Source organism: Staurois parvus, unplaced genomic scaffold, assembly GCF_062004578.1.
Source record: "Staurois parvus isolate SC_StPar_1 unplaced genomic scaffold, SC_StPar_1.0 ptg000233l, whole genome shotgun sequence".
NCBI classification, from domain to species: Eukaryota; Metazoa; Chordata; class Amphibia; order Anura; family Ranidae; genus Staurois; species Staurois parvus.
Genome location: NW_028318029.1, coordinates 3,868,055 through 3,880,707, shown reverse-complemented (window position 1 = coordinate 3,880,707; position 12,653 = coordinate 3,868,055). Strand labels below are relative to the sequence as shown.

The window sequence follows — 12,653 nt, the reverse complement described above, 5'->3', positions numbered from 1 at the left end:
TGAACGGTGTAGGAATTACAACAGTTTGCATATGTTCCTCCCACTTGTTAAGGGACCAAAAGTAATGGGACAATTGGCTTCTCAGCTGTTCCATGGCCAGGTGTGTGTTATTCCCTCATTATCCCAATTACCATGAGCAGATAAAAGGTCCAGAGTTCATTTCAAGTGTGCTATTTGCATTTGGAATCTGTTGCTGTCAACTCTCAAGATGAGATCCAAAGAGCTGTCACGATCAGTGAAGCAAGCCATCATTAGGCTGAAAAAAACAAACCCATCAGAGAGATAGCAAAAACATTAGGCGTGGCCAAAACAACTGTTTGGAACATTCTTAAAAAGAAGGAACGCACCGGTCAGCTCAGCAACACCAAAAGACCCGGAAGACCACGAAAAACAACTGTGGTGGATGACCGAAGAATTCTTTCCCTGGTGAAGAAAACACCCTTCACAACAGTTGGCCAGATCAAGAACACTCTCCAGGAGGTAGGTGTATGTGTGTCAAAGTCAACAATCAAGAGAAGACTTCACCAGAGTGAATACAGAGGGTTCACCACAAGATGTAAACCATTGGTGAGCCTCAAAATCAGGAAGGCCAGATTAGAGTTTGCCAAACGACATCTAAAAAAGCCTTCACAGTTCTGGAACAACATCCTATGGAAAAATGAGACCAAGATCAACTTGTACCAGAGTGATGGGAAGAGAAGAGTATGGAGAAGGAAAGGAACTGCTCATGATCCTAAGCATAGCACCTCATCAGTGAAGCATGGTGGTGGTAGTGTCATGGCGTGGGCATGTATGGCTGCCAATGGAACTCGTTCTCTTGTATTTATTGATGATGTGATTGCTGACAAAAGCAGCAGGATGAATTCTGAAGTGTTTCGGGCAATATTATCTGCTCATATTCAGCCAAATGCTTCAGAACTCATTGGACGCCGCTTCACAGTGCAGATGGACAATGACCCAAATCATACTGCAAAAGCAACCAAAGAGTTTTTTAAGGGAAAGAAGTGGAATGTTATGCAATGGCCAAGTCAATCATCTGACCTGAATCCGATTGAGCATGCATTTCACTTGCTAAAGACAAAACTGAAGGGAAAATTCCCCAAGAACTAGCAGGAACTGAAGACAGTTGCAGTAGAGGCCTGGCAGAACATCACCAAAGCTGAAACCCAGCGTCTGGTGATGTCTATGCGTTCCAGACTTCAGGCTGTAATTGACTGCAAAGGATTTGCAACCAAGTATTAAAAGTGAAAGTTTGATTTATGATTATTATTCTGTCCTATTACTTTTGGTCCCTTAACAAGTGGGAGGCACATATGCAAACTGTTGTAATTCCTACACCGTTCACCTGATTTGGATGTAAATACCCTCAAATTAAAGCTGACAGTCTGCAGTTAAAGCACATCTTGTTCGTTTCATTTCAAATCCATTGTGGTGGTGTATAGAGCCAAAAAATGTTAGAATTGTGTCGATGTCCCAATATTTATGGACCTGACTGTATCTCGGCAATTGGGCTTCTACACCCGGGCGTATAACTTCAACTGGTTAAAGGCGTTTGTGACCTATCTTGACTTCTCCTAAAAATGCGTCGTACCCCTCGCACCAAACCCAAACACCAGGCCCAGCAGCAATCACCTCCGTATAGCCACACTGGCAAGCTAATGCCCAGTCCCCCAGAACCTGATGACATCACGCAGCTTACAGGGAATCCTGAGTCGGATGGCGATAGCAGCAGTTTCCATCGGGATTGACGGGCCCTCTTGAACAAAACTCTGAAGCCTTGCTACACAAATTTCGCGCCATAGTACGAGAGGAGATTACAGTTGCCTATCGTAAGTTATCTTCTGATCTGGTAAGAGGCCTAAAGGAATTGGGTCATCGTGCCCATCAACTAGAACAACGTATGGATCTGGCGACCATGAACAGGAGGTGGATGATCTGCATGCTGAGCTGGACACTTGAAAGATAAGTTGGAAGACGCTGAGAATAGAGCTCGCAGAGATAATCTCTGCATCCGCGGGGTTCCTGAGGTAATCATCGATCTACAGGGTACTGCTACCACTCTCTTCCAGGAACTGGCTCCTGAGATCCCCTTGGAACGACTGGAGTTTGACCGTATCCATAGAGCTTTAGCTCCTAAACCCACGGAGGGCCCTCCCAGGGACATTATCATTAAATTCCACTTTTACCGCACTAAAGAGCGTCTTCTACAGGCGGCTCGGAATCGTCCGGCTTTCGAATTTCAGGGTCACTCTATTCAGCTGTTTGCGGATTTGTGCCCTGTCACAATTGCCAAACGTCGTACCCTGAGACCCTACCTCTAGATTTTACAATCAGCTGATATCAAGTACAGATGGGGTTTTCCTTCCAAGCTCTTTCTCCTTCCAAGGTCGTCAGTTCCAAGCTTCTTCACATTGGATCTTCGCTGTCACTTTCAGGAACTGAAATTGGAGTTACCACACTCCCAGAACGAGGAGGCTATAGTTTCTACGCGCCCTCGAAGTTCCCAATCTTCACGTAAATCTCCTCCAAGTCAGAGTAGCTCTCAGGCTCTTCGATCTCTGCAGGCCCAATGTTTCCAGGAGGTTTCTGTGACTTGACATTCTGGGGTTTATTTACTAAAGCTGGAGAGTCCAAAATCAGACTCCCTTCTGCATAGAAACCAATCAGCTTCTAACCTCAGCTTGTTCAATGAAGCTTTGGCAATGAAACCTGGAAGCTGATTGGTTTCTATGCAGAAGGGAGTCTGATTTTGGACTCTCCAGCTTTAGTAAATAAACCCCTCTGTGTCCAGTTGGGTTTTCACATTTTTTTTTTACTCTTTGAGATGCGGGCGACATTGCCCTTAGGTATCCCTATGCAGTTATGCCTTGTAGCACTTTCTCTACAGTGGCTAGTGCCTAAATAACCATGTTAGTTCTGTATAGATGCTTCTACTTATGTTATAGTTGATGGGCGGAACTGGCGGCGGACCTCAGTCCGCGGGTGTGACTCTGCTCACGGGGCGGTCCTGTGGGCGGTTTCACCCCTCCAGCTATTTTGGAGCATCTTCATTTTTGAAGTTCTAGTCTATTGAGTTTCTTATTGCCTTACTAGCCGTCTATAGGTCAATTGTTCCTGGGTTTATTAGCCTAAGTTGTTTGTTTAGTATTTTCTTGCCTTAACTAAGTCGAGTAGTTCCGGTGGACTATGGTGTCCCCCTTCGAGCTGGTTAGTGGTCTGGATTGGTGTCCTGCCCGCTATCCAGCCTTTTTGTGGGTATTTCACCCACAGTGGATTATTAAGATGTATGTGCTAATCTTACTGTTTCATATGAATTTAGCTCGTATACCAGATGGTTTCTTGTTTTCTTCCTTCTTTTCTGTCTTTTTTTTTTTTCTGTTTCTTGTCATGTGTGTTTTGTGTTTTTATAAAAAAAATTTCAGGGATCGTGGCGGAGATGATCTTTTCCCTTCCGATCGCCATGTCACTAAACTGGTTATCCTTGAATGTTCAGGGCATGAACTCTCCACAAAAACGGGTAAAGATATTTAAGTTTCTCCGGGCTCGCCATGTCGACATTGCTTGTCTGCAGGAAACTCATTTTTCAAATACCTCTGCCCCTAAATATTTCGATGCACGCTACCCTCAGGTTTTTCAGGCTACTGGCCCTACTAAACAAAGGGGAGTCCTTGTTGATTTTCATGGCAAAACTCCATTTGTATGTGTGAAGCGTATTGCTGACCCAAGCGGCAGGTATCTTTTATTACAGGGCACGATTCAGGGTATCGATGTTACAATACTGACCTATTATGCTCCCAATGTTAACCCTGGACCCTTTCTATCACATATCTGCTCCCTCCTGGCTGTCCATCAACGGGGTACTCTTCTGCTGGCAGGAGATTCCAATTTAATATTAAATCCATCCCTAGATAAATACCCTGCAGAAAACTCTAATTATTCCACGTCGGCCAAATCCTTCAGCCGTACGTTAAGTACCCATGACTTGGTGGATCTGTGGCGTGAATTTCACCCCCCGGGGAAAAGATTATACTTTCTACTTTCATCCTCATCATTCTCATTCTAAAATTGACCATGCTTTTGTATTGCGTAAACATCTTCCTTTGGTACGCTCCGTCTCTATCCTCACGGTTCCATGGTCCGATCATGACCCCATTTTGGTGGTTTGTCGATCTCTCCTCTGTAAGCCATCCTACTCCTCTTGGATTATGAATGACTCTCTACTTTCACTGAAGGAGATTTAAGCGGAACTATTGCGTAAATCCCAAGAATATTTTCAGCTAAACTCGGGTTCTATCTCTTCTTCGGTGACGTTGTGGGAAGCTTACAAGGCTGTTCTTAGGGGCCACATTATTCAGATAGCTTTGAGGCGGAGAAGGGATAGACAACAAAAACAGCGTCAGCTGGAATCAAAGCTAGCTTCCGCATCGGCTCAATTCAAGCAGGTATCAACCCCATCGAACTGTAGGTTGTTAGATCAGGCTCGCCTGGAACTAGATCTCTGTTTGACTGATGAGGCTGAGCGCTCTTTGCGATGGACACGTCAGAAGTGGTATAGTAAAGCAAATAAACCAGATTCCATGTTAGCACTTAGATTACGCTCTTTCGCGCACCATCCTAAACCGATTTCTCTACGCACTCGTCAGAATGTTCTCACCAGTAATCCTGTAGCGTTATTGGAGGAGTTCCGGCATCGACTTGCCAGACTTTATGCGGATCCTACACGGGCTGATCCCCAATCTATCTCTGATTTTTTTTTATCTCATTTGTCCTTACCTACTTTGACTCAGGCTCATAAGGACCTGATGGATTCAAGTATCGGAAGTTCTGCAATGCATTGCAGATCTGAAGACGGGCAAACGTCCAGGCCCAGATGGATACACGGCTTCATATTACAAAAAATTAACTGATGTGCTTGCCCCTCAGCTTGCCGCTATGTTCAATGCGGTGAAGAGAGGTTCAAACTTTTCCCCTGACTCTTTGACTGCTAATGTGGTTATGATCCCCAAACCGGATTGGGATCATTCCTCCTGGGCAAATTACAGACCAATTTCTCTTATTAACATTGACATGAAAATCCTTACTAAGATCGTAGCCACTCGTTTGAGTTCTTTTCGCGTTTGATTAAGAAGGATCAGGTGGGTTTCGTCCCCCACAGACAAGCCGGAGATGCCATCTGACATATTATACAGTTACAACACTTGGCCCATACTCGCAAAATTGATATGATGCTCCTATCTCTAGATATCAACAAGGCCTTTGACACCTTGTCCTGGCCTTATCTTATGTTGGTCCTTCATCATTTTGGCTTTGGTCCCTCGTTCTTGCGTTGGATTTCCTCGCTATATACATCCCCTCAAGCAAAACTCAAATATTATGGTTTTGAGTCTTCAACGTTTTCGATCGGCAGGGGGACTAGACAAGGTTGCCCGCTTTCTCCCATACTATTTATCTTGGCTTTGGAACCTTTGGCAGAAGCCATTCGTATGCATCCTGATATTAAGGGAATAGATGTAGCTAGTTCCCAACACAAGTTATCTATGTTCGCTGACGATATTGTTGTCGGTTACGAACCCGGGGGTTACTTTGCCAAACTTACTTGCGATTTTGGATTCCTTTGCAGTTCTCTCAGGCCTCCATGTTAACCCTGTCAAGTCCAAAGCTATGTCAATTACCCTCTCACCATCACTCTTGGAGACTGTGAAACATTCATTCCCTTTTCAATGGCTTCCTGCCTTGCCGTATTTAGGAAGCAAGCTTACTCCGACTTACGAAGGACTTTATCGGCTAATTTCCCCACTGTTTTTAATGACTTGACGGAGATGTTGTCGTCCTGGTCTCACTATCCGCTTTCGTGGTTCGGTAGAATCAATGCGGTCCGCATGACCTATCTTCCCAAATTATTGTACGTGTTTCGAGTTTTACCAGTCCCTGTTCCCTCACATATATTGCGTATTCATCAGCAAAAACTCCTGTGTATCATTTGGAGTTCCTATCGACCCAGAATCAGCAAACAAATATTATTTGCTCGTAGGACCAAGGGTGGGTTATCTGTCCCCAAACCTTCAGTCTTACTATCTGGCTGCCAATATTGCCCTCCTAGCCCATCTCCATGCATCTCACCATTTTCCCCTGTGGGCTACTGTGGACTTGTGGACTCCCACCTGATTCCACTCTATTCTCTACCATGGCTTCCTTCTACTCATCGACCCTCATCCCTTAGTCCGACGCTAACGCTCCGTCTTTGGGACTCTATTAAATATTCATCTGGCCTCATTTCTGCCCCCTTACCGTTATTACGGTTGCTACACAACCCATTATTTCTCCCAGGTCGTGACAATCCTGGACAGTTTGCTTGGTGGCAAGCAAATGGCTTCCATGATATACATTCCATGCTCTCTCCCACTCGGATACTCGCCTTTGAGACTCTGCGCTCTTCTTACAATATCCCATTGCAGGAACATTTTGGATACCTTCAAATCCGCCACTTTATCAGTACATTAGTACAGACACATTCGGGACCCGACAGGTTGACTCCCTTTGAAAGTCAATGTAGACATAGACCCCATGCCCCGGGCTTAATTTCTCTAGTCTACTCTTCCATTATTTCTTATAGAACTCCTCCAGTTCATTCTTATCATCAGCGTTGGCAGTCAGAACTCGGGGGCACTCTAGATCAGCAGGATTGGCGGACCATGACTAGGAATGTTATCATTATAGAAAACGCCTATAAGGTTCTTTATAGATGGTATTACACGCCTGCTCGTCTGGCTCGTTTTATTCCCACATATTCCCCGACTTGCTTTCGGGGTTGTCAACAAACGGGTACCATGGTCCATATTTGGTGGACTTGCCCCAAGGTGTGCAGATTGTGGATCAGAGTTTACACCCTTCTCCGCACTATGTTTCACACAGACATTAAGCGCAACCTGTACGAAGCGCTGTTATTTAAACCATTAGTGGGGCTACTTCAACCCGAGCGGCAGCTGGCATCACACTTATTCATGGCCACCAAGCTGACAATTGCGAGGGCTTGGAAGACCCCCCTCCTCAGCTTCGAGGCTGTCAAAAACCGGATGAACTTTATAATGGTCAACGAAAAGTTGACAGCTATATTGTTAGACACCCATACAAAATTTTTACAGACATGGCGTCCTTGGCTCGATATAGCTCAACCGTCGAGATTCGACCAGTCCCTCCTGTCGATATAAACCTTTATATACCAGTTTTTTTTTTCTCTATTTCTTTTTTTCTCTGCTGCGGTCCCCCTGAAGCCCCCCCCTTTTTTTTTTTTTTTTGTTTCTCTTTGCTCTTTTCTTTCCTCTTGTCTAGTCTGTCTTCTTCAGGTTATTTGTGCTGATTGTGATCCCTGTATTGAGCCCCGTACCAGCAATACTGCATCCATGTGCTGGACTCCTTAGAGAGCCTGCGTGTTCAGTACCTCTCTGTATTCAGAGAGGTTCCTTCTTCTATTCTTCTCGCATTCTGTATGGAGATACAGTAATAATCTTTCCTTAGAGTTCACTATGTTATTGGTCTCTAAATGTCTATCATTTTTTAAATTTATTGTGTTTTCTTCCTTTACGGCACTTATGTACGCAGTCTATTTTCATGCTTTTCATCAGTACATATTTTGAATTATTCATCGAATCCTTTGTATGTTATTTTCCTGCTGGTCATTGCATGTGTTTTTGACTGATTCTCTGCTGTTTCCTATTCTATAATAAAATTCTTTGTAAAAGAAACTAAGTCTGAAGCTAAGTATTTTTTTGAAAGCTTGCACCTCAAAATATAATCAGTTAGCCACACAAAAGGTATTGCCTACAATTTTACTTTCCTAAAGCTGGCCATACATTCTACAATTTTCTTGTAGAATTTTCCTTTAGACTTACCAAAGCCATATAATGTGAGGTCAAACCTAAATACTTTCAATTTGTATGCAATCACACAGGCACTTGTACTACATTAGTTGAAGGTAAATCTCAAAGGAAATTAAACAAGAAAATTGTAGAATGTACGGCCAGCTTAACTCTTTGGGCAGGTAACATAGATCCTATATGTTTCTCTGCTGTAGATTTAGCGGAGCCTTGGATTTCAGTTTTAACTGTAGGAAATAATCCTCAAAGTGGTTGGAAGTGTCATTTCCAGTCTAAAATAAATCATCTTTGTGTAAACCTGGTTTGAAATTTGTTAAAAGCCTAGTGGAAAAAACAAAACTCTGCGACACCTGAAAAAAAGCAAGTGGAACTAAACCCTGCTATCCTTTACAGCCAAGACTCTGATCTTCAGCTGCCATGGTCCTGCACATGTAATTAGTCATGGCATGGTTGCAAGCACATGCAACTGTGACTGTTATCATTCATGGTTTGCCTTGAATGTAACAGTTTTTGGAAACCGTTAAATTGATGGGTTTACTTCTAATTTGAGGACATTTCTAGCTTCTAACATCTGGTTTAAGATTGAGTAAAGATAGTCATAGATGGATCTAAATTTGTCAATTTCAGCAGAGACAGCACAGTCGTCCAGCTGACTGAACGGAGAAAAAAAAAACAGAGCCATGTATGGCCAGCTTAAGTTCTTGGCAAATTATTAGTTCTTTTAAAGTCTTCTAAGTCTTTGTAGTTTGAAGCCTATCCACAAAGTTGTTTAGCTTCTTCCCACAATAATGAAAATATATTGCCAAAAAAAGGTATTATTTAACCCAAAGCCGTTTTATATATAGACCAAATTGATGGAAATTATTTTTTTCACTAGACTGCTAAATTAGCACTCATACATATTTTTTGTGCATTTTAGCACTTGTACAACAACGTATTTCTGTGTTGCCCTCTGGTGCTCTTCAAAATTTATGAATAGTTTTCGGTTTTTATAGGAATTCCACATCAGGCATGTCATACAACTACTTTGCTGAACTGAGTGAGTTGCTCAATCAAATCCTTCATTGTTCAGCCAGTAGAAAAGAGTTGTATGGCTTGTTTTTCAGTTTTACAGTTTTACCTGATGATGAAAGTTGATGATAGCATGTTTGTATTAAACATGTGAATATTATATTTATACCATAACACATCCTGCATTAACAGGACAGTTTTTTTTTTTTTTTTTTCATCACTTGTTTATGCCCAAGAGTGTAAGCCCATGTTTCCATTTTTCTTCTAACAAACTTTTAACCTTTATATTACCAGACAAAAATCTCTTGTCTTAACTTAAATTAAAAGGCAATGAATGATATATGAATTATAAGAATAGAAGGTATTGCGTATTTAATATACACACACACACACACACACACACGTTCTTTTGTTAAATACCTTTTTTCATCAGCAGTCAGAGCAGTCTTGTGACTTTTATCAGTGTTCAGCAGAGCACTAACTAAAGCTTGTAGGAAGAGTTTTCATTCTCCCCTGATTGTCCTATGAGTCTGCATAACCCCTGAACCTCTGTCTGGACAGTGCTGGTAGAAAGTGCAGGTAAGACTGCACCAGATTTTTCCAACAGTACCAGACACATGCTGGCAATATGAAGAGGGGACAGATGCACTACTACATTTGTACTACTACCAATCTCCATATAATTTGAACAGCCATCAGAGCAGAAATTCAGAGAGTCACAGACTTTCTGATACCTTATACCTGACCGTCTTCATCTGTGACACCCTGAAAAAAATACACATTCATCAGGCCAATTTGGCCAGACTACATTCTTTCGCTGTGGTGTCGCCTGGAGCCCCTAAACTAAAACAGTGGTTCACCAGCATCGGTGTTATTAAAGATATGGATGAGATTGCTTCTAGGCTGACAAGGATGACAGGTAACTTCAGATGTAGATGTTTTCACTAGCTGAAATTTGTGTCCTCCCTAGAATTCTTCACACTTCTTTCCTCATGACTGGAACAATGCAAATACCTCTTACTTTGTGCAGGAGCTTCCTGTAATAAAGACCAGTCACTGCTGTTTTCTCTGCTGTGTGGGGTATCCTTTCCCCTATATATTTCTGCAAGCAACCTCTATTGGGTGGGACTGTTGGGTCCCTCCCATAATTCTACTTTGTTTGCACAATGTACAGCTCAGTGATAATGTCATTGATACTTTGACAAGGTAATAACTGTATTTGCAAAGGCATTTGGTGGACAAAAAGTTGTTTAAATATATTCTTCACTAGCCAAAAAGAATTTTAAACTAATTCTGCATTCAGAAGGTAAAATGTTGAAGGTGAAAAAAAAAGAAACGTATGTCTTTACGGCCACTTTCAGCCCTTTAGACCCAGTTGATGGGATAGTATAAAGAGGTGTAGTAACCAATAGCATTTCAGTTTAGTAAAGTCAGATGATAAATGATCAGATACGTTAATACACCATGTTTGCCCTTTAATAAGCTCATAAGAGTATCTGTATTGGAATATAGAAATCATATAATCATTTTGATTAGCTACCCAGTTCCAGACAATGGTTCTTGAATCTACGTCCAAAATCAATGAGCCAAGGACAGCATATCATAAGAAACAACTACTCTGGACTGGGAACAAATCTTTACCTACGCTCACAAAAGCTCTATTTATGTCTCCTCCCAGGAAAATGGGTACAAAATAGCCTCACCCTGGTATAGAACACCCTCCAGGATTCACCGTTTCAATGCCTCTGTACCCAACATCTGCTAGAGATGTGGAGAGGAGGAGGGGACTCTTACACATCTGGTGGAGCTGCCCCTCCTTACAACCCTACTGGGGGGAGCTGCATCGCCTCACCTCTTCGATATCCTCTCTCAGTCTTGAATTCACACCAGCCCAATTTCTTCTCCACCACTCCTCCCTGCCTAAACATCTGTATTTTAAATCGCTGGCAGTGCATATGATAAACGCTGCTAGATTATGCATACCGGTTCTGTGGGGCACCACTCGTATCCCGTCAATACGCGATTGGCTTATACACCTTACCAAAATTGCGGACATGGAAGAACTAATCGCAGCATCGCAGGGTAACCCAACAAAATTCTCACATACCTGGGCTTGTTGGACCCACTTCCAAACAACCCCTGAATACCATAGTCTCATGGGTTTCTCCAATCCCCCACACCCCCTAACGTGTCTCTCTGGCCAACAATGAGAGTGAATCCTTTGACCGCTCCCTAGGGTTTGTCACACTCTGCTTCACCATCACACACTCACTACCGAGCGTTTAATGCGCTCCCCTGACTTCCTTGTTCATGGTCTTTTCTTGGAACACCCCCCCCCCCCCCCCCCCGGCGGAGAGAGATGACCCCGCCCCCTTCCCACCTTCCCCTATAAACTCCCCATTGTCCCCTTCCCCGCCAGAACAGTCCACATCCCCCCCCTTTTTTTTCCCTTTCTTTCCCCGTCTTCTTTTTATCTTCTCTCTTCCTCCCTCTCTCTCTCCTCCCTTTTTCTCTCTCTCCTCCCTTTTTCTCTCTCTCCTCCCTTTTTCTCTCTTCCCGTCCCATCACACTCTCCCCCACTATGTACTATGCTTTGTTCTCCCTTGTTATCCTAATAGTCATTCATCAGTTACTCCTGCATACACTGCTCTCTCACTCACAACAAATAATCTCATCATATGACGCCCAATACTTCACACACCAACAATGTTGTGGCGTTCGCCTCCATCCGGGCATTTACTATACTAAACTACGACTATAACACACTGTAGGGCACTAGTTTACTCGCCCTTACCTATCCACTACCCATCTTGCTGAGCTTGTCCAACGGCTATGGAAGGCAGGGATTTGTGAGATTACTCACCATACGTTTGACTTTCCAATGACTCATTTGTCTATCTTAAAACGTCAATATGGAATATTTTTTTTTTCTTTTTCATAATTCCTGACTGAATCTCAGTTGCATGCATCTGGCATATTTACAATTCTCAGTTCAATGTGCCTTTTATATTCAGTTTTTGTATGATACAACTAAATGTACATTCTGAATGCCTGTCAACTACTTTGTGTTACTTTAATAAACTTTTAAGGAATAGAAAAAAAAACCACACAACACTTTTTTTCAGTGTTCTACTTTGATCCTACAATTATTTTTTTTCAATAGTTACACAATTTTGTTTTTGAATTAAGACTTACAAGAGTATATGAGAATTTGAAGTAGTCGCATTGAACTTTAACTGTATAAAAACCACATCTTAGCATGTGTGTGAGTTGGTGACAGGAAGCAATTAATTAGCACAAGTTTTACTGCCATATTTTGTTCAGGAAGGTCCACATGCCAACTGGCTCTACCATTTCATTCAGTGGACGAATACACTTTCATTTGGGCTGTGTTTAGCTTAACCAGTGTCAATGATCTTGATTCTCCTGTACAAATTCTATTCTTCCGAGCTAATGAATTGGGAGACTCTGGCAAGCTAAACAGAATATCCTGTAGAGGAAGTCCAGTACAAACAGGATCATCTCTTCTGTCTAAGCCATCATGCTATTCCAGTCACATTCTGACTAGAACAAGCAAATTGCTGTAGTGTCCATGCGTCCTGCAGTTATAGTTATTTATAGAAGAAAAAATACATTCCCACACAGTAGAAGTGCTGTTTTCTTACTAAGCAATGTTCAGTTCTCTTCCTGTTCTATCATACTTAAATATCCACATGTGAAGGGCTTAATCTCTTTAAAGTTGAAATCCAGCAAAAAAACTTGTGTTTT

General features: G+C 42.4%; 1 protein-coding gene across 2 annotated transcripts in view; it reads left to right on the top strand.

The window, feature by feature from the left end:
- The window catches only part of FARP1 (FERM, ARH/RhoGEF and pleckstrin domain protein 1), a 269,344-nt gene that overhangs the window by 56,934 nt on the left and 199,757 nt on the right, over positions 1–12,653 (top strand). The gene's annotated exons all lie outside the window — the stretch shown is intronic.